The following is a 24,641-nucleotide window of genomic DNA, read 5'->3' on the forward strand; positions in this document are numbered from 1 at the left end:
CACAGTGAATTAGAGTTCTTTTCTTTCCACACCTCTCCAACATTTGCTGTCAGATTTTTTGATGATGCCCATTATCGTTGGGTGAAATGGTATCTAGAAATAGTTGAAACTGACATTTTTGTAGTGGATAGGGATACTGAATGATTTTAAAAATAGGATTGACTGCTTGCAATTTTTTGAAAACTCCCTTAAGTTCATGTGCACATTTGTTGGTTGTGAGTTTGTCTCCTTGGTATTTAATTTCTGTAACTCTTTGTAAATCCTAGATATTAGCTCCTTGTCTATAGATGTAGCTGGTAAAGCTTGTCTCCTGTCCTGTGGACTGTCTCTTAACTCTGTCTATTATTTCCTTTGCTGTAAGGAAAGTTTTTATTGTCATGAAATCCCAGCTGTTGATTCTAAGGTTTAATTTCTGTGCTGGTGATTTTCTATTAAAAAGTTCTTCCTTGTCACAATAGCTCAAAGGCTAAATCACTTAGCTTAAAGAAGAATAACTTTGAGAAATTTGCACAAAAATGGGTGGGCATAGGATATATAATATTAAGTGAGGCCACACAATCTCAGAGAGGGAACAAAAAACTTTGTTTTCTCTAATATGTGGGGTTTATTCAATAACATATGTGTATCTGTAAAAATGTACATGTGTGTACAGTAGAACATGAAAATAAAACACTAATAAATGTCCACATTAAGGGATGAGGAAGCACTGAATGCAAGTAATGAATATGAATTTTGAAAAAGGATTTTTTTCCATTTCTACTTCTGCCATAGAATTTCCCCTTTAGTGGTGCATGGATAATTGTGCCTGCTTAGAATCTGTGCATGAGGAGAATCACACCATGTTGAAACGCAACTGTGAAATGTAAAGTGTCTATTGTAAATTTTATTTCATGGTAGTCTTTAGGCATCGGTAAGAAATGCACTGACTACAGTTGGTTTTAATTCTAGGAAGTATTTACTCGCCAAAAGAAGCAGTGTTAAATACATAACAAATATTCTTTATCTTATCAATAACTGTGCAGTTGCTCGTAAAGATCTGCAACTTTACAATGCTGAGCGTAATGAGGAGTAATGTGCTATTCAGCTTTGCATTCCTGTGGCAAACATCTGAAAGAGTAGTCTGTAAATGCAGAGCTTTGTTTAGCTCACAGCATTGGCCTTCCATAATGCAGAAGCCCCATTGCTTTGGGCCAGTAGTGAGGCAGAGGTCATGTTTGTAGCATTTAGATGTTTGGAAGAATTTGACTGTGCACCTGATCATCTATCTGTTACAGAGAAAAGAGAGAGACGAGGGTCACCAGCAACCTTTAAAGTCACAGAAATTACTTTAAGCACAGCAATCGATTGTGTCTTCCTACTACTTTGCCTTCTGATGTGCTAGAGGTAAGCCACTGAATATAGTGGAGCAGGTTGTCTAAAAATTATTATATATATTGTACATTAACTATACATTTATAAACCATAGATATGGTGGGTAACTAAGTTTCCTTAAACTGTGTATTTTAATAACTCAAAGTCCATCTTTTTATAATTAATATACAAATTTGAGACATTATGATGACAATTCTGAGTCTTAAAACATTAAATTTAACTTTGATAAACTTGTGTATTCATGAATTATAACTGTTAAAGAAAACGTTATTTAATAGCTGGACACAGTATTTATGCGTTCATGTCTGCTGGTTCCTTTTTACTTTAATTGATGGCTTGATTTCACTTATTTTTCAAAGAGACATTTAGTAATAGAATTGCATCTCTTGACACAGGCCAAAACATAAATCAAAATTTTGCCCATAAGTTTTGAATTAGTGGTGAAGGTACATTTAACAAAGAGAAAGTATAAATGCATTTCATAATTACAGCAACAGAAAAGCCTATTGATATTTGATAATTATGTTGTCATTGCTTTCATTGGTCTGAATGCTGACTGACACAAGACACATATAAATTATTTTTAAGCAATTAGCCTTTCATTTTACAACTATCAACATGTTTTTGCCATGAGCACATATTGCAAAGACTTCACTGTGTTCTGTCAAACTTGACACTTGCCTCTAATAATAATTTTATAACAGAAGTCACTGAGCAAAAAAAAAAATTAGCCTTATATAACTAAAAAAAGGAAACTATGCAATTGTGTAACCAATTCTTATACTCATATTTAAACAAAATATTATAAGTTCATAACTTGATAACAAGCTCTGAAAATAGAATATTTATCATTTTAGTATCTTATTTCATATATATCTTTTCTCAAGTACTGTAAAACAAGTACTCTGTGACAAATTTTCATTTTTTTTGTTCTCTCATATATTACATTCCAACCTCAGTTTTCCTTCCTACATCGCTTCCCTGTCTCCTCCCCACCTCAATCCATTCCTCCTCTATTTCCATTCAATAGGACAAGCCTCCTAGGGATATCAATTGAATATGGAATAACAAATTGCAGTAAGACTAGGTACCTCCCCTCATAAAAGGCTGGATGAGGCAACCCAGCAGGAGGAAAAGAGCTCCAAAAGCAGGCAAGAAAGTGAGAGATAGTTGCAAGTCCCACCGTTAGGAGTCCTCCAAGAAAATCAAGTTAAACAGCAATAACATACGTGCAGAGGACGTAGGTGACTCATGTAGGTTCATTGATTCTGTGGGTTTTCTTTAGTGGTCTTGACCCCTCTGGTTCCTACAATCTTTTCTTCGCCTCTTCCACGGGATTCCCCAAGCTCTGCCCTGTGTTTGGCTGTGGGTTTTTGAATTTGCATTTCTCAGTGGCTGGATGAAGCCTCTCTAACGAGGATTACGCTAGGCTCCAGTTATCAATAGGAGTAATTTCACTAACTTTTTTTTTCCAAATCATGTTTTATTCTATTCTAGGTCTCTGGGCTCTCCATGCCCTGAGTCCTGAACTTCCAGATAATGTTGGGGCTTTCTCAAACGTACAGTAGAAGTTGAAAATGGGCCTTTTGTATAACTCAAAAAGATGATGACATAAATAACACTTAACATAAATAACATGAGTATTCCAGTTTTCTTCATTGTAACAGCTATTGCTTTGTCTATACTACTGTGACAGACATGAATGCATTTTATCTCCCTTATTCTTAATTATCTTTCATTTTCTTTGTAGGGGGTGGGGTAATATGAAGGCTAACTAAGTGGTTATATTCGAATTAACTCAAAAATTAACAGAGTTAAAATTTGAGTACAAATATAACTTGCTCAAATTAAATTTCCCAATAAATTATAATAATAGCATTCCAAAAATGAGTACCAAATAAATCCTGATAAAGCAGGACTTTACATACTATACTAGCAATATCTAAACGAATATGAGTACAGTAAGGTAAAGCATATTTAAATCACTAAATGTATAATTCTGGGATCTTTCTCTATTTCATAACTAAATACTTTTAGGACCAGGAAAAATAATCTTATTTCTGCTACTATTATTTATTCAATTTCAGTTCCCTTCATTCCTTTATTTTCTCTGGTAGGATGGGGGCCATTTACCGTGGGTACGAGATTTTCACTCCACTGAAGATGAGTCACACCAAGAGGAATATTAATTCAACAGATTGCTTGGGTTTTGGAGTATAAAGAAATGAATTGGTTGCAGAGGAGTCCAAGTGGCAGAGACTTATGCTGATGAGATCAGCCTCACAGCTGTTTTCCTTGCAAGAGAGGCCGTCATAAATACAGGGATCAAAACTGAAGCGTGAGTGTCCTGTAATAAGGCACATTTAATTATCCATCATGAATATGTCCTAGTTCTTGGCATACGTTGCAGATGATTTTTCAGAAAAGTTGTTTTATATAAAGAAAATCATTTTGTGCTTTTATCACATCAAAAATATAATGTAAACTGTCTTCTAATATCTTGTGAGTAGGAAACTCTGTTTGAGTTTCTATATTTTCATATGAATCTTGAACTTCAAATTTTGAGCAGAGTTGGAGGAAAAAAGGCATTTTTGGTACTGAACATTTTTATTTGTGTTTTCTGGGACACAATTTGTTAAATTATGGAGGCAGCGTATCTAAAAATAATGTTTCCCACAAAATTATAATGACTGTATTTTCTGAATGATTCAAGGCTGGCTTTCACATTTGTGAACGAGGCACTAAAATATCTGACCTGGAGAAAGGGTAGAGACGAGCAAAAACTGACAGAACATAAAACAATAACTGCAGCAAAAAAAGGAAATAAGGTTCAAAATAAAATCAAAATAACAAAGAAGAAAAAGTTCATCTTTCTTTTTGATAACCAGAAACACAGACAATAAAGCTGTCTGTGTCAGTCATGATTCCGAAGCCACCTGTCAGTTCCTGAAGGTATAAGATCTGCTATACCATCTACAGTTCACACTCCACATATCTGCTCTATCATGTACTGTTCACACTCCACACATCTGCTATACCATCCACTGTTCACACTCCACACATCTGCTATACCATCCACTGTTCACACTCCACACATCTGCTATACCATCTACTGTTCACACTCCACATATCTGCTATACCATCCACTGTTCACACTCCACACATCTGTTATACCATCCACTGTTCACACTCCAGACATCTGCTGTACCATCTACTTCACACTCCACACATCTGCTATACCATCCACTGTTCACACTCCACACATCTGCTATACCATCCACTGTTCACACTCCACACATCTGCTATACCATCCACTGTTCACACTCCACACATCTGTTATACCATCCACTGTTCACACTCCACACATCTGCTGTACCATCTACTTCACACTCCACACATCTGCTGTACCATCCACTGTTCACACTCCACACATCTGCTATACCATCCACTGTTCACACTCCACACATCTGCTGTACCATCTACTGTTCACACTGCACACATCTGCTATACCATCTACTGTTCACACTCCACACATCTGCTGTACCATCTACTGTTCACACTCCACACATCTGCTATACCATCTACTGTTCACACTCCACACATCTGCTATACCATCCACTGTTCACACTCCACACATCTGTTATACCATCTACTGTTCACACTCCACACATCTGTTATACCATCTACTGCTCACACACCACACAGCACTATACCATCGGCTGCAACACTCTACACATATGCTATACTTACCTGGTCCTTGCTCTCTCTTCCACACAATCACTGCCATAAAAACCACTATTTACTTGGTGGATTTCTTTACCATGACTAGAAACCCTGACCGTGGTTTGCGCAGCACCTTTCTGTGTGATGTCACATAGTCACTTATTTCTTAATTGGAAGGAATAAATAAATTGTTTTCACTTTTAACATGATTTATACACATTAATTCTGTTTGACTTCAAGTTATTAAAAAAAAAAACATTGCTGCTCTACTATTTCAATGGCTTGAAAATACCTGAGGAATATAATAAAACAAAACAAAAAGAAATAAAAATTGCTCAATTGATTTGAAAAGTCTTGAATTTTTCATAGTTACTCTTTAGTGTTATTCATTAAAAAATGAATATTTTGTTTAAGCTGCAGCACCAAATTGTTTTTAAATATAGTTTAAATTTAAATAGAATTATTTCACTTTAACCTTTCATTTTCCTCCCTCTAGCCCCTTCTCGGTCCCTTCCCTTCAGCCACTTTTAAATTGATAGTCTCATTTTCTTCTGTCTCTCTCGCTATATATATGTATATATACATGCAAACATACACACACACATGTATGTACAGAAAAATATATACAAACAATTTATCTGTTGTTTGTCTATATCTGATTTCAAGACTGATCACTCTTCAGTAGACAACCAATAAGGGGACCCATCACTGCCAAAGGCTATATTTCCCAGCAGTGATTAACTTCTTGTAGTTCTTTGTGTAGGGGTAGGCCTTTCTTGCAGCAGTGTATCTTTGTTCTTTTAACCGGTGTGCCAGTTTTTCTGATTTCTGTGGCCTGCTCCTGAACAGGTGACATCAGTTGGAAATGGGAGAAGGGCTGTCTGGGAGAAGGGTAATGAGGTGGGGGGGGTGTTGAGTACTAGAATGGGATTTATAAACAGAATCTTGGTAGTGGGACACTTCAGTTGGCAGGCTGGTCCCTCACCTCTTCCCCTAACTGGTGTGGCCTGCTCCTGAGCGTAGAACAAATTTTCCTATTTTGAAACTACATTTTTTTTACTCAGATGTATTTGTTCATAATTTTAATTTACCTTAGTAGTGCTCCAAACAATTCAAACACTAATTATATTTAAACACTATTAATTTAAGCTGTATATTTCATGAGGACATTCAGTTGATATTAAGGTCTACAACTATTTTCTAAATTCTTATCTTGAAAGTAGCACTATGGTAACCTCAGGTAAAAAAGGATGGAGTTTAAGATCTATCATCTTCACACTGCACTTACATAAACATTTTTCTTAACTATTGCATATATATATATCATCATATGTGAAAAGGAACTGAAAACAGCAATAAAATGTGCTCTCCAACCATAACAAGAGAAGGTTACTTATATTGTATAAAGAAATACCTGCAATTTCCATAAAATCCATTTATATAAGTTACTACTACAAACACAATTGACAGAAAATTTGTTTTAAATTATTTTAAAAGCCTTGTTTTCATGGCAGAACAAATTTCCGAGACTCTAAGAAGATGAGTAAATAATGTCATTCTAATTTAAAAAAATAAAATGTACAATCTGATTCATTGTCCCCAGAGAGTATACAAATACTGTTAAATCACTTTATGTTTCCCAGCTTACTAGAAAGTCATGATTATCATATATCAAAGTCTCACTTCTATGGCCTGTCAGAAAGAATTAAAACAAAAGTAGTAAGAATTTTATGAACTTTCAATCTGATTATTTTCTGATTGTTGTAGTAATGGAAGTTAGACTAACATAACATTTTCTGTGGAAGCATTGTATAACTTGATTTACTAGCCAAATAAAATTGGGGAAATTTATTGTAAATATTTTATTGTATCAAAAGAAACTTAGGGTGAAATTTTAGCAGACTTTTTTGTAATTCAGTACCCATCCTTTCAGAAGATTAATAGTGGTGTTGTAGATTGATGTATTAAATGTGAGTATATAGGCCCTTTGGGCAGCCATTGACAGACCATTAACTACCATGAACTATAACAAACTTAAGTTCTGCCTGAACTTCTTAGTGTTCAAGTTGGCTAACTTTAGACTTTAATTGTTCTTTCTCTTAGACTCTCAGAAACTTATGCAAATATATTAAAATTAATATAGATAGTAAATAGACTTATGCAAAAGATCTTTGAGCTTTGAGATTGTTCTTGACTGGATGTACTCTTTTTTAAATATAATGTAGTACATGAAGACATAGAAATTGTAAAGACTGCTGCCTAATAAACACAGATGACTATAGGTTTGTTCAGTAGATCTTATAGTTAAGAAATTGGGACCAGATGGAAAAGCAACATCTGTATATACACATGTTCACAAAGGCAGGTGCATGGGAATGTGCTCTGCTTATAATTGCTAACTGGAAACTCTCATAAATGAGGCATTAAATCTGGAACTGATCATTATACTTACTAATTATTTCTGAGAAGGTAATGATTTCCTTTTAACTACTAAAAACAACTTTACTTAATGGTAGATTTGTTTCTAGATATAACAGAACAATAGACTCTATTCAAAAACTGATATAGTCTCAAATCATAAAACCAATATCTCATATATACTTATGTATGATAGAAGTATGAATTACAAACATAAACTCAGTAACTTCCCAAGTCAAGAAATATAAGAAGGAACTAATAAGGCCCATGTTATATGTGATCTAATTGCTCTACAGAAAAATTCAAATATTAATAAGAAATTTTTAGAAACAACAAAAGTATTGGAAATAGACAAAACAGCCAAGGACATCTTTAAATACAGAATGAATGATTTTATTAAATTAAAATTAAAATTCTAATAAAATTTGGCTCAAAGTGTCATGTCACACTTTACTCTGACTAACACCGTCCATCTTGGCAACTTCTTAAAACAGTGTTTCTAGTCAGAGGAAACTGTAGTGTATTCTAACAGGATGGCAAATATTACAGGGAAGTTCATTAAGACTGGAAAGATCAGTGCCCCATTTGTCTGGAGGCATTACCATCCCTGACTTCATACTCTATTACAGAGCTACAGTGATGAAAACAGTGTGGTACTGGCATAAAAACAGAGAAGTCGACCAATGGAATCGTATAGAAGACCCGAATTTTAACCCACAAACCTGTGAACACCTCATTTTTGATAAAGGAGCCAAAAGTATACAATGGAAGAAAGAAAGCATCTTCAACAAATGGTGCTGGCATAACTGGATGTCAACCTGTAGAAGAATGAAAATAGACCCATATCTATCACCATGCACAAAACTCAAGTCCAAATGGATTAAAGACCTCACTATCAGTCAGAACACATTGAACCTGATAGAAGAGAAAGTGGGAAGTACCCTACAACAGATGGGCACAGGAGATCGCTTCCTATGTGTAACCCCAACAGCTCAGACATTAAGGGCAACATTGAATAAATGGGACCTACTAAAACTGAGAAGCTTCTGTAAAGCAAAGGACACTGCCACCAAGACAAAAAGGCAACCTACTGACTGGGAGAAGATCTTCACCAACCCCACAACAGACAAAGGTCTGATCTCCAAAATATATAGAGAACCCAGGAAACTAGACTTTAAAATGCTAATTAACCCAATTAAAAAATGGGGCACTGATCTGAACAGAGAATTCTCAGCAGAGGAAGTTCAGATGGCCAAAAGACACTTAAGGTCATGCTCAACCTCCTTTGCGATCAGGGAAATGCAAATTAAAACAACTTTGAGATATCATCTTACACCTGTCAGAATGGCTAAAATAAAAAACTCCAATGATAGCCTTTGCTGGAGAAGCTGTGGAGGAAGGGGTACCCTCATCCATTGCTGGTGGGAATGCAATCTTGTGCAACCACTTTGGAAATCAGTGTTTCAGTTTCTCAGGAAATTCGGGATCAACCTACCCCTGGACCCAGCAATACCACTCCTGGGAATATACCCAAGAGATGCCCTATCACATGACAAGAGCATTTGTTCAACTATGTTCATAGCAGTATTATTTGTAATAGCCAGAACCTGGAAACAACCTAGATGCCCTTCAATGGAAGAATGGATGAAGAAAGTGTGGAATATCTACACATTAGAGTACTATGCTACGGTAAAAAACAATGACTTCTTGAATTTTGCATGCAAATGGATGGAAATAGAAAACACTATCCTGAGTGAGGTAACCCAGACCCAAAAAGATGAATATGGGATGTACTCACTCATAATTGGTTTCTAGCCATAAATAAGGGACACAAAGCCTACAATTGGTGATCCTAAAGAAGCTAAGTAAGAAGGTGAACCAAAGGAAAAACATATAGTTATCCTCTTGGCTATGGGAAGTAGACAAAGTTGCCGGAGAGAAAATTGAGATCTCGGGGGTGGGGTGGGATGGGGGTAAGGGGAGATGGGGAGAGAAAAGGGAGAAGGGGAGGATGGGGGGAACTTGGGGAAAAAGGAGGATTGGGATAAAGGAAGGTTGGATAGGGGAGCACGGAAGCACAATTCTTAGTTAAGGGAGCCACCTTAGGGTTGGCAAGAGATTTGAACCTAGAGTGGCTCCCAGGTGCCCAAGCCGAGGTCCCCAGTTAATTCCTTGGGCAGCTGGGGATAGGGAACCTGAAATGACCCTATCCTATAGCAATACTGACGAATATCTTGCATATCATCATAGAACCTTCATCTGGTGATGGATGGAGATAGAGACAGAGACCCACACTGGAGCACTGGACTGAGCTCCCAAGGTCCCAATGAGGAGCAGAAGGAGGGAGAACAAGAGCAAAGAAGTCGGGACCACGAGGGGTGCACCCACCCACTGAGACAGTGGAGCTGATCTATTGGGAGCTCACCAAGGCCAGCTGGACTGTGACTGAAAAAGCATGGGATAAAACTGGACTCTCTGAACATGGCGAACAATGAGAGCTGATGAGACGCCAAGGACAATTGCAAGGGGTTTTGATCCTACGTAATGTGCTGGCTTTGTGGGAGCCTAGCCAGTTTGGATGTTCACCTTCCTAGTATAGACGGAGAGGGGAGGACCTAGGACTTACCACAGGGCAGAAAACCCTGACTGCTCTTTGGACTGGAGAGGGAGGGGGAAAGGACTGGGGGGAGGGGGAGAAGGGTGGGAGGAGGGGAGAAGGGTGGGAGGAGGGGGAGGGAAATGCGAGTCTGGGAGGAGGTGGAAACTTGTTTTCTTTTTTCTCATTTTCTCAATAAAAAAAAAAGATTTAAAAAAAGAAAAAAAAAGAAAAAAACTCAAAATAGCTCCAAGAAGTCTTTGGAAATATACTAGAACCCTCCCTCCTCAACAGTATATAAACAATAAAGACTTGTGAGACTCACTCAGATAAGCTTGAGTGCTTAGGAGCATCAAAAATCAGCTGAGTCCTCCTAGAGGCTCAGATTAACACAAACACCTGGGAAGGGCACTTCCCAAAATGTTGACTACCTGCAGGCTGTGCACTGAGGTCCAGGTCCCCAGCTTTATGAGCTGTCACGCATGCTGGGTGGACTTTTGTGAGGCAGCTGTCTTTAAGTCATTTCTGTACCTGTAATCCCTCACCTATATTCCTGTAAGGAACATCAATGAAGCTATTCTTTCACCAAATTTGCCATTGGTTTGTCACTTGTTCCCTATCTAGGGTGAGTAGACATATGTCTTATGCCTCTCCAGAAAATGTCTTTCTTAAAATAGAGGTGAGACTTCTTAGGCTTTACAAACGCTACCAGAATTTGCCATTGGCACAAATGATTTCTATTAGGAACATAAAGGAGAGTCCTTCAAATAGATGGGAAATGATAGTTGAGAGAACCTGAATCTACTAAAACAACTTAGGAACACTTAAATTGTTTAAATTAAAGGGGCAAACAAATAGACCTGCTAAAGTCCTAGATGTCTTTAAAAGATCATATACAATTTTAAAAATAAAAATTAAATGTTTACAGCATATGTAGAGAAAATGAGAAGCTGACACCAACAACATGCCATTAGTAAAGAAATGAAAGTATATTATTGTGAGGGTCTTATTAATACCAACTACCGACTGGGCTACCAAGGGTGGGACAATGTTACTAGGTTGTGAGTTAGTGTGATATCACTTGTAAAATTTTCCTGACCGAGAACAAATATCTTTGTAAGTAATTAAGTTTCCACTTAAGGCCAAAGGAAGGAAGATAAGTCACATGGAAGCATCATTAAAGCTCATTCCATTGCAGATGAGATGGTTTGAGAATAAAATATTGTGTAGTATTAGACAATTTCTTTAAATGTAGCATCAGGATGCTTGTTCATCCCAGACACTTAGCCCCAAAATAATCACACAGAAACTGTATTAATTAAATCACTGTTTGGTCCATTAGATCTAGCTTCTTATTGGCTAACTCTTGCATATTAATTTAACCCATTTCTATTAACCATCACATGGTTGTGGTTCACCAACTAAAGTTCTGGCGTCTGTCAGCTCTCTGACTGCACCTTCTTTCATCCAACATTCAGTTCCGTCTTCCACACCTATCTAAGTTCTGCTGTTCTATAGGTCCAAAGCAGTTTCTTTATTCATTAGTGGTAATCACAGCATACAGAGGGAAATCCACATCACTTCCCCTTTTCTGTTTAAATAAAAAGGAAGGTTTTAACTTTAACATAGTAAAATTACATATAACGAAACAGGTATCAAGTAAGAAATATAGTTACAATATCTATATCTACTTTATATTTTATTACAACTAAGGAAAACTATAACTATAAATTCTTCAACTCCGCCAAAGACTCCAAAAGGTTATAATATTACCTAAAGAGGAAGTGCATTGTAAGCAACTTCCAAAGCTCTAGAATTGACAGAGACATCTTACTGCCTGGACACTCATCCAAAGTTCTTCTGTATAATTGGGGCATCCAGTCTTCAGCCCACAGATCCATAGTATCCAGCAGACCTTTCCACAAAGCAGGCCATTTCAGACAGTTCCACCTATATTGCCAGTTTGTCAGTCACTTTATTCTGTGTCCTGCAGAATGTCTAGGAGACTCTTTCATGAAACAGGAACCCCAAAGGACCTTCTTACCTTCAGGCAAGTTCAATAATCATTTCTCTGTTTGTTCTGATTGTTGAGTTCACTAAGCAGTTCAGGAAAGAGCAGTTTCTCGTTTAAATGGTTAGCAAATTCCATAAGGCGCCTCTCCAATCACAGCATACAATGGGAAATCCCACATCATTTAAATATGTTTTAAAATTATGAATTGGTCACAGTGCTGATCTAAAATTTCTCTAACTTATTGAAGATATTAAAAGGATTGCAAGAAAAATTAGTCAAGTTTTCATGTATATGTAATATATCTACTAAATTAATGTTACATTACCTGTTATGATATTCTAGTTTCATTTTATATCTTGTGTATAACATGTGTTTAGATACTCTTTTTTCAATATTTATTTCAGTGATATATACTGCATTATATGTATATAAATAATCTGAATTTCAGAAATCTAATAATAGTTTTAAATTCTAATATAATATTGTGAAAGGTAGAGTGATAAAGCATAAATTTATAGCAAATTCTGTAAAGATTACGGAATTTGAGGCAGAAAATAAGGCACTTAATGCTTACTGAAGAGTGAAATCTCAAGGAATTGTGAGTGGTTAGTCTAGTACCTCATCTATATGCCACATTTACCATTCTCCACCATACATTTTGAGAGGCTCTGAAAACTTCTAGGTATTATGGACTGAAAACTATAAGAACATTACCTTGATATAGAACAAACATTGACCAAGGTGGGAGTGAGAAGCTTAACAGATCAATGATCTCATTTGCTCCCCATATCGTGCCCACAGAATATCAAAGAGTTTGGATCTCAACCATTTCTTTTCCTACGTTGGTGACAAGTTCTGCATCCTGGTTCTTTTCGCTTGCACTAATTTCTCTGCTCTCTCAGACCTCTATTTTTTTTACTAACCACTCATGAAAACTTGACTAATTTTTCTTACAATCCTTTTATGCCCGAGGAAAGAGAAGGAGAGAAAAGCAGAGAAGGAAGAACAAGAAAAGGAGTAAGGAAGGTTGCTGAGGGCTGCCCACCAATCCACACAGCCAGTCACAGAAAAAAAAAAGAAAAAAAAGAAAGAAAGATAGATAGATAGAAAAAAATAAATGGAAAGAGCTCTAGTGGTATTTTGCTTGTATTTTAATAAACAAAACTTGCCTGAGAATAAGAAAAGTAAAACAACCACTCTGACCAGCCTTATAGACCAATAAGTGCTAACACACACCCTTAATACCTGTAGCCATATTAACTGGGTGGTGGACACCTTTAATCCCAGCCCTAGAGAGGATTATAGAACAGGAGGAAACCGTTTTCAGTAACAGTGTCACTCCAAAATTCTTGGAGGCAGCATCACCACTTCAGACGGAGGTCGAGATAAGAGCCAATGGCTAGCTGCTTTGCTTTTCAGACTTTTAAACTGAACCCCAATTTCTCTCTTTGACTATTTATTAATCATGTTTTAAGAGTCAAGAGCTAAAGAGAATGGAATAATTTAAGTTTTAAAAAAGCAGGCTACTTACAAGCCAAGATAAGGTCTGGCATTCATAAGTAAGAATACATCTTCATGCATTTATTTAGGAGTTGGATGGCAGTCCCTAAAGAGTTAAAAAAAAACAAAAAACAAAAACAAAACAACTACACTTCCTGAGTTTGTTTAAACCACTTTTTGAAAGCTATTGAAAAGTTAGTTCAGTGGTTAAGCATTTGTCAGGGATGTATAAGATTTGGCACTATAAAATAAAACAATAATTGAGAAATCTATAAATGAAGTTAAAATATTGGAATGAAATGTTTTATTCATGTAAAGAATGTCCTTTGGTCTAAAGATAAGAAAGCTAGGATTGACTTTATTTGGGAAATTGTTTTGAATGACCTGGCACCACTGACTGAGAAGAAATATTGAGGAAAGTTCAAAGAAAGGAAGGTTCCATGGTGAGTCTTCAATATTTATGTAATTGAAATCTCATTTTATTTTTAAAGCAAATATTACTTAAGATAATTTTAGCAATATGACTTTCATATGCATTAAATTGAATCTGATTTGGTTATCTAAAGACATGCTAAGACATTTAATCTAAAACTTTAAACAAAATAATTATGTAGGACACTGTAATAGGAAGCAAGTTGGACAAAGGAGATTAAAAAAGAACAAAAATGAATAAAGAAGATTAGATTCAGATTTCTTGTTTTGAAAAAGAAAAAAAAGGAGGATATAGATTGATAGGACATAAAGTTAGATTATTAAATCTACTCTGAAAAGAAAAAGGGGGCAGAGAAAGATAAAATGATGTATTATTGAATCTACATTTATACTAGCAACTACTATTTTTAAATACTTTACATTATATGGAGTTTTGTATATTGATACAAATTTAAGATTAAGTTTATTAGAACATACTGTACATGCATTTCTAATCTTGTTCAAGGTATTGTACCTATGCAACTTATTTAACAATGTAATGCAAATTTTGAGCCCTTGAAATTTATTATTACTAACTATTAAAGGTAATAAGGAAATGCAGGTTAGCAATTAGCCACCTGTTAGAATCAAACTTGTTGTCACATTAGGTATGCTTTCAAGGTCAAACAGAGATATATTTATTTTTATTTTTTATTTATTTATTTTTTTATTGAGAAAAGGAAGAAAAAAAAACAAGTTTCCACCTCCTCCCAGCCTCCCATTTCCCTCCCCCTCCTCCCACCCTTCAAACACCTCAGATATCTAGAGAATATGCATGTCATTTAAGAAGTTTTAATAGCCTATATGTTCTTTTATTCATTTTTTATGACAATGAGACATGTCTGGTCTTGGCAATACCAATCTACTATAGAGAATGTGATGGGCATTGAAGAAACTTCACATGGAGTTTACTTTCTTTGCGGCAAAATTTAGCCACGGAACAAGAAAGTGCTCTCCAACTGCTTGAGAGTATGTTGTATAAACTGGACATGCAGGACCCACAGGAAAATGACTGTTGAACTTGCCAAAACAAGGTGGGGGCAGTTTTTCAGGGTTCTGGCTTCATGGAAGAGTCTGCCTAGCATTCTTCAGGGCATGTAAAAAATCAACTAACAGTTTTTGGCAGAGTAGGCAGGACAAGTCTTTTAGATTTCCTGCTTTACTGAGAAATATGTCAGATACTGTAGGGCTATAGGCTGAAGGATTCACCAACATTGAAGAATAACTTTAGGTTGCTGTCCAGGAAACCAGAGATCTCTGTCATTTCTAGAGTTTTGGAAAATGCTGACATTCCACTTCCAGTTTACTTAGATAATATTATATCCTTCTGGAGTATTTGATAGAATTCAAGACTAGATAGTTATAGTTTTCCCTAATTATGATAAAAAATAAATTAGATAAAAAACTTTAGACTCACAAAGATAGAATAGATGATAGAGTATTTTATTTAATTTTTCCAAATATAAATAGACCAAATATTGTAATTGCAATTCTTGCTTGATAACTGTTTTATTAAGTGTAATTTTACTATGTTAAAATTAAAACCTTCCTTTTTAATTAGACAAAAAGGGGAGAATATGAGGGATAACCTTCTGTATGCTGTGAACATGTGTTGCTTTTATTGGCTGATGAATAAACATGTTTTGGTTCATTGCAAGGCAGAATTGAGCCAGGCAGGAAAACCATAGATACAGAGCAAAACAAAGTGGAATCAGGGAGATGCCATCTAGTTGCTGAAGGAGTAACGTGCCAGAACATCACTGTTAAGCTACAGCAATATGGCAATACACAGATTAGTAGAAATGGATTAATTTAATTGTGAGAGCTAATCAGTAATATGCCTAAGCCATTGTCCAAACAATTAAAGTTAATATTAGCCTTTGAGTGATTAGTTCATAAGTGGCTGTGGGACCACCTGGAGGGAGAGAAACTGGTTCAGTGGACAGGATGGGACTAAAAATACTTCTAACCATAATGGTACTATAGGTCTCAGAGACCTCCAAAAGTCTACAAGGTATTGCTATTGCTTTTGGTTAACAAGAACTTGATAATAAGACCCTATTGCTGAAAATATCAAACACTTTGTCTACAGGATTTGGAGAAATTAAGTTGAGTACTGATGTGGAACCCTCCTCTTTGATGCCTAGCTTTCATGATAAAAATGGTGGTATATAGTCTGCAGGAGGAGAAAGGTCATTACACTCTTACCCAGTTATCAACTCTGAGAGTAACGATAATGACTGCCTTGGCAAGATATGCCCATTGGTATAGTAAGAGAAGCCAATAATTTTCTGATTTGATTTAAGAATGAATCCTCGAGCCGGGCATTGGTGGCGCACGCCTTTAATCCCAGCACTCTGGAGGCAGAGGCAGGCAGATCTCTGTGAGTTCAAGGCCAGCCTGGTCTACAAGAGCTAGTTCCAGGACAGGAACCAAAAGCTACGGAAAACCCCTGTCTCGAAAAATCCAAAAATCCATTTCCTATACATGGTACTGTAAAGCTGACTAAGAATCCTTAGCTAGAGAAGAACCTAATTTTATTATTTTTGATAAATGGTTATTGCATCAGTACCATAGATTAGTTCAGTACTCAACTTCATCCTGATGGAGGTGGGTCTTGTATCTTATCTGTTGCTTTTATTCGTTAACTAATAAAGAAAACTGCCTGGCCTGATAGGACAGAAAATTAGGTAGGCGGAGTAGACAGAACAGAACGCTGGGAGAAAAAAGCTGAGTCAGGAAGCTGCCATGATTCTCCGACCCGAAGCAGATGCAGGTTAAGATCTTCCTGGGTAAGCTACTGCCTCATGGCCCTACACAGATTATTAGAAATGGGTTAGATCAATATGTAAGAGCAAGCCAATAAGGGGCTGGAACTAATGGGCCAATCAGTGTTTAAAAGAATACAGTTTCCATGTAATTATTTCGGGTAAAGCTAGCTGGGTGGCGGGAAGCTCCTTCAATACTACATCATCAGAGAATCTTCTTTATTTGGTAGAAAATGTTAATGGAAACACTCAACTAGTCAAAGTGCAAATAAGAGATCAATGTAGAGAGGTGAGCCCCAAATGGAATGGGATCTGTGATGTGTCTTTTTCTTAAGGCAAAAGGGAGATTGTGGTAGTTGAAAGAAGATTATAAGTGCTAAGGGGTAGAGAGGACTACTTTTGAAGGGTATCTTTTGAAAATAACAGGGTAACTACATTTGTGAACTCACAGCCTCTGTCATTTCCTTTTTATGATCAAATCCATCAACATTACAACATGGACAGGAGAGGGCTGAGTAGAGCTAGCTAAGAGCTATTGGTAGTTGATGGCTGTTGAGCAAGGGAGAGACAGTTTTCTTCAAGGATGTGGCTTTTTTTAAGCTGTCTATGATACACTAGATAACTATACCCCTATGCATAATAGAAGTTCTAATATAACCTGATGGATTATAAAAAATATAAAAAGAAAACAAAATAATCAAGCACTGGGGCTGTGAGAGACATGGGGTATTTTAGGGAGCATAGGATAAAATGAGAATATGATCAAAACAGGTATATATGTGTGATATTATCAGGTATTAAGTAATAAAAATATTAAATGACTCATAATGTGATTACCTCTTCCATCTTTTATGAATTCTTCAAGCAACATTCTCATAATGTCATCTTAAAAATAAAATACTGTTTGGTGCTGTGGAGTTAGTTTATTTGGTAAAATGATTACCTGGCAATAACAAAAACTTGAGTTCCCAGAATTCACATTAAGAAACATCAGATATGAATGGTAACATGGACCTCTGTCCCAAGTGCTGGATTCTTTAACATAGGAATATGTGAATAACTCTCTGGAGATCCAGCTTAGCGTGAGGAATTTGAGGTAAGTTAGAGGCTATGTCTCAAAGAAAAACATAAAAGCCAAGCAAAAATAAAACACGGAAACTAATGTGGATGGAACCTAAGAAATGATGACAGAATTTGTTGTCAGGTTTCTACATCAGGGTTCATGAACATACACATACACCCGAACATAAATAACGTTAGTAATTCTATGTACATTAGTTTAGTTACAAGTTTAGTTTCTAAACCACAAAACAAAACAAAAAACAAACAACAACCAAACAAAACAAGGAAATAAGGACTGTACTATAGTTGGGTAGTGCTGGTACATTTCTTAACTACCAGTACTGAGGAAGCAGAGACAGATGGATAGCTGCCATACAGCTGAGTACAGCCCAGTCTACACAGTGAGTTCTCTGACTGCCAAGGCTGTACAGAGAAACCCTGCCTCTCTTAAAAAAAAAAAACAAAACAAAGAGGGAGAGAGAGAAACAGAGAGACAGACAGACACACAGATACACACACACACACACACACACACACACACACACACAGAGAGAGAGAGAGACAGAGACAGAGACAGAGACAGAGAGAGACAGAGAGAGACAGAGAGAGACAGAGAGGAGAGAGAGAACACAGAGAGCTCTAAAGTCAACTATATAGGGACAAGGTGTTCTATGTCACTTCCTTCATATAAAAGTATTACTAATGTTTGTAATGGGAACATGTTCCTCTGCTGATCTATAGAGGGCAGAGGATGGTTCAGTGGGATCAGTCTTTTCTTTCTCCCTTTACATGGATTTCAGGGATTGAACTCAGATCATCAGAATTGTACAGCAAGCATCTGTGATGAGCCACATCACAGGCTCACCACAACACAACTACCTCATTCAATTTTCCACTTTTTTGCTAAATCTGGCCAAAAAAAAAAAAACTGTTGTTTTTAAAATGTGAACAGTAACATGGGTTTTAACTACCTCTAATTAGAATTGCGTCCTTGTCAATGGTGTGAAAAAATATATCCTATAAAAGTTGGTAAATTAACAAAGACCAGTGAATTGTTAGATGCAGACTTGGGCTGAAGTTATGTGAGTTGTAAAAATTATACATGTGAAAGTGTTCTGATGACATTGTTTACTTGCAAAGAGATTAGTATAAATGTATTTAAAAATAAAAATATTTTCAGAACTGAAGAATTTGTGTATCATTTCACACAACATTTCAATGTATCACACAGGACATTTTAATTAGGAATCCACTCCCTGCATGTAGCATAAAAAAAATCCTATTTATTCAAACTTGCATAAAGATATTTTGAAACTTTTAGTGAGATGATTATTTTTAAAATATTGGTTAAATTTATGATGAGAGGAGGATTGTGAATAGCCAGGAACAGATGTTTAACTGTGTCCATATCAAAACTTTATTGACAGCTGTGCTTATACCAGTTCTCAAAAGTTGCCCCTCCGCCTTCATGAGAGAAATCTCTTAAAAAGTCCAGTGGTGAATTCAGAGAATCATGACCGCCCATGTTGCTGAGAATAAAAGACAGTTGTGGGCACAGTCTTAAACAAGACATTTATAGCACCCCCTCCAAGTTTCAGGACACTGAGGAAAAAGAAACAGGATATTTGTAGGAGCTGGGAAACTAGCTGAAAGTCTGAAAAAGTCACTCTTTAGACTGAAACAATTGTGACCATTAATGCGCAGCATCTGTTGTTGCCTGCCGTGGGCCTAGACAAGACTGGTTCAATCAATAGCCATTCATTGAATGGTACAAAGCTCATGGGCCCTACTGATGAACTCCTGACTATTGACGGGTTCGAGGGAGAAGAGTCACCTTGTTCAATCAAGCTTATTATGGTCCACTGGCGAGCTCTGGATCCACCATCAAATGAACTATACTGTTTATACTTTGTTGGTCACAAAAGAAATTGATTACACATGGACAAGAGAGGAAGAAAGTTGTGGGTATGGAGAAGAGTGAAGCATGATGGTGCTGAAATGAGGGGCAGCAGTGATAAATAAGAAACATGCACATGTTACTGTAAATTATTTTTTTATTGAAAAATAAAAAAAAATTTCCGCCTCCTCCCAGCCTCCCATTTCCCTCCCCTTCCTCCCTCCCCCCACTCCTTTCCCCATCCCTCTCCAGTCCGAAGACCAGTCAGGGTTCCCTGCACTGTGGAAAGTCTAAGGTCCTCCCCCCTCCAATTAAGGATCTGAAGTCTGTATGAGAGATCTGCATTCTTGGAGCCTTGTTCAGGCATTTTGAAAAGATAATAAAATCAGTTTACCATTGCTTAAGTCACGAAATATGGGGAAAGCGATCTGATATGGAACTGGAATCCTCATCCCCCCTAGCTAGCTGTAAAGTGCTGTGAGGTGTTATGCCAGCCACTAGAGGACAGAGGTTGTCATCAGTCTTGCCCATTTGTGACCCTTTTGAGCTACAATAATGACTGCTCTGGCAAGACAAACCCACTGATGCAGCAGTGACATGAACATTATCGAAGTAACTGTCCAGGATATTTTCATGTCAACTTGACACAAGTTTAATTTGATGGGAAAATAAACCTCAATTGAGAATAGGTCTCTATTTATTGCTTGAATTAAAGTCTGTAGACAGTGTCTGTGATAAATGATGGATGTTGGAAGGACCAGTACATTGTGGGTCAGTCGCATCCCTGTCACTTTGGTCGTGGATGGCATAAAAAAGCAGGCTGAGCAAGCCATGGGGAACAAGATCATGGCATCTGCCCCAGTATGTGCCTCCAGGATTCTGTCTTGAGTTTCTTCCCAGACTTCCCTCCATGACAGAAAGTGGCCTGAGAGTGTAAACTAAAACAAACCCCTTTCTCCCAAATTGCTTTTGGTATTTTTATTTTATAGTAAGGGAAGCCTTAAGTAAGGCAATACGCAGTCACTTATGACTAGATTCATGTGTCCCTTTCCAAAGGATAAAATCCAAATTAGGCACCATTATAGAGTTCAGACCCTCTGGCTAGGCATGCCACGGACCCAAGGTGAGATCTACTTCTGCTCTTTCGCTAAAGAGACATAATGTTGTACTGACTTTTGAAGAGTTATCATTATATCCATAGACATATTCCAAATTTTAACAAAAAAGTCTAATAAGACAAAACCACTCAAAATGTGATGATTAAATACATTGTTACATATGTAATAAATGATAATTATAATTCTTCATTATATGATGCCAAATGATAAAATTCAACCACAAAACATTTAATTATTTAAAAGTCAATTTACTTTAAATGTTTGATTGTACCATATCACATATTAATGTATTTGTTTTAGTTTAAGTTGAATATGAATGGGCTGAATTTGGAATATAAATTCTTAGATTGAAATACTATTTTTATAACAATTAAATACTTGATAGATCTATGGTCACAATAATAGAGAGTCTTAATGAAACTGATGCTTCATAATAATATAGGTATCTGAGAATGTATTTTTAAAATATATATATATATATATATATATATATATATATATATATATATATACTTTGTAGTTATCACTAAGAAACCATGATAGTAGCAGTAAGGTTCTGATAAAGCAAAAGTGTTAAAACATGGATGTAAATTATTTTAAATGTGATTTTATCCACTGAAAATCAATATTCCCTCCATAATCACTTATGTCTTCTTTCTAGGGCCACTTAAATGTATTAATTTATTAAATGTTGTAATGATTTGAGTAATTTGTAACACTAATGAAACGTGAGACTACTTCAATCTTACAGATTTAAATAAAATTGATTTAGAATGAGTGTATCTTATGGTCATACTGTGTTCATTTTCACTCCTATATTAAACACCTTACAGATAAAGTGTAAAGGAGAATATTTTTGACACAGTATTTCAGGTGTTTCAGTTCACCATGGAGGAAGGCACATCAAAGATTCATCTACACTGAGTAACTCACCTTCCTGCAGCCAGGAAGCAGAGAGACACCTAGAAAGAGGGACCTGGAAAAAGAATTAGTCCACGAAGATATTCTGTCTTCAATTGCTCTTCATATCGAAAGGTTTCTATTACTATTCAATAACACCATCTAATGCTGACCCTAATAAAGGATTAGACCATTAAGGAAGGCAGAGCTCTTGTGACCCAGTCATCCCCTCATAAGACTCAAATCGGAACAGTGCTGAAATAGGTACCAAACCTTTACCACAGGATCCTTTTGGGAGATGTCCTATATCTAAACCACAGCACACATCACTAAAACATTGCCCATTTTACATTGCATTTTCTATGCCTTTTGTATTATAGGCAGATTTTTTTATATTTTTTTTAAAGAAAACAAGCTATCTTTTCTATTATACATACCAATCCCCAGTTCCCACTCCCCCTCTTTCTCCCATTTCCTCCACCTACTCCTCCACCCAACCCCATCCTCAATTCATTCCTCAGAGAGGGTAAGGCACATTGCTTTGGGAAAAGTCAAAGGCCTTCCCTACTATAGCTCAAGAGAAGGGGTTCCCCAAAAGCCAGTACATACAGTAGGCGTAAATCCTGGTACCACTGCCAGTGGCCCTGCAGTATGCCCCAGCCATACATATGTCACCTACATTCAAAGGGACCAATTTGGACCTATTGTGGTTCTTTATTTTTGGGGATGGAGTTAGTGAGCTCCCATTAGCTCAGGTAAACTGTTTCAGTGGGTGTCCCCATCATGGTCTTGACCTCTTTGTTCATATTCTCACTCTTCCTACTCTTCACCTGGACTTTGGGATCTCAGCCCAGTGCTCCACTATGGGTCTCTGATAGGGATTTTTTTTGACCTGAGTTATATCTTCAGAAGAATACATTCTGATGTTGCTTTTAAAATATAACATTTATTTTACTTTATGTCCATTGGTATTTTGCCTACATGCATATCTGTGTGAAAGTACCAGAAGCCCCAGACCTGGAGTTACAGACAGTTGTGAACTGTCATGTGGGTGCTGGGCATTGAACCTGGATCCTCGAGTAGAGCAGTCAGTGCTCTTAACCACTGAGTCATCTCTCAACTCCCTGATAATACTTTTAATCATACAGTGCCTTCCTACCTTTCAAATGAAAAGAGTAAGTGATCCACTTACTGTATATCTCATTTATTCATGCTTACACAGACTTGATTATGTACAGTAAATCAAAGAATGGTCTATGTATAAAAGTCCAGAATCATGAAATTACTATAAGGAGGTTCCTGTGTCCAATATGCAGAAATGAGTGGAAAAAATATTAAAAGAAAAAAGAATAGAAACTATGTGTTCAAGTAAATAGGGACAAACTTTGTTAAATTTTAGAATGAACATTTTAAAAATAATTAAAAATAATTTAGCAACTGCAGCTTTGAAGCAGATGTGAAAATTATTTCTAAAAAAATGTGAAACATCTGGCTCTGTTCTGTATTAGACAAACAAAGGAAATTAGCTGGAAGCACTAATTCCACCAAGAATGAATAGCTACCATCCCCTAAATAGCTCATTTTCCATTAAGGTTATTCATCTCACTCTCAGTGCAGAGTTTTGGAGAAAAACACAAAATTTCTTCCAGAATATAAAAGTTTAGTGAAATAATATGTTTTTTAGAACAGAAAAATACTTGCAAGCCAGAAATTTATAAGAATATTGTGGTCATATTTTCATTCATCTAATATTTATGTTTTGACTTTAGACAATTAAATTATGTGAGTAATATTTTAATGTTCTCTGTGGACCACAATGGAGTCGTTACTGAAAGTAAAACATCCCAAATGCCTTAAGAATAAAAAGTCCTCTTTTGGTAAGTGTCTGGTATTAGTTTATGAATGCATTTGTTTCTAAGATCAATGTTCATTTCTGGCTGAGATTTCATCTAAGTAAACTGCTATAGACATGCTAACAGGTAACGGGGAAATTATTGTCCACTGCATTCCTCTCTCCATTACTCAAAATGCTTAAAATAACCTGAGGAGCTCTCTTCTTCCACTCCAACGTAACTGATAACTTGTAAGATTAAAAGCTTCCACTGTAGCTTATGATAGGCACAGATAAGTCATTTGCTCTGACTGCCCTGTGTTAATGTAATGGGTCCAAATTCTGAGTTCCGGGACAGAAGATCACAGTGGTAGATGAATTAAAGGAGAGGCATAGTGCAAGGACATTTAGATGCAACATATTAAAATCACTCAGAACAAAGAACATCTTTGGTTCCAGGGATATTAATATCCCAATTCACAAAAAAATAGCATCTTGAAAGGACTGATTATATAACAAGACACAAAATAGTCACATTTATTACTAAGTCATGGCTCTTTGGACAGCTGTTATCTTAGCGAATACATCTGGCTATTCAAAACAGTGCCATGGTTTGTAAGTCTTTATTTTGCCCCATATGATCTTTCCTCTCTTTGTAACAGCATGAAAGTTTTAAGTACTTTGAGGATAATAACTATTGAGTGATATAGTGATTTACACAGCTATAAGTACTGTATTGCTCGTGAATATTTCCTTTTCAATAATTGATTATGTGAGGTATTTTGAACAGTAGAGAATGAAAAACTAACTAATATGAAAATCTTTATATTTTTCTAAATAGCACTGACTACTAAAAGCGTCTTCTTTAGTGGAAGTTTCATCTCTGGGAGTATGGGTGGGTAAATAAGTAGCACACACAGCATGTAGTAAAAATGTTGTGGGGAGAGAGCACATACCCAAATGAACATCAGG

This window comes from Microtus pennsylvanicus, chromosome 12 (genome assembly GCF_037038515.1).
Source record: "Microtus pennsylvanicus isolate mMicPen1 chromosome 12, mMicPen1.hap1, whole genome shotgun sequence".
In the NCBI taxonomy this organism is placed as follows: domain Eukaryota; kingdom Metazoa; phylum Chordata; class Mammalia; order Rodentia; family Cricetidae; genus Microtus; species Microtus pennsylvanicus.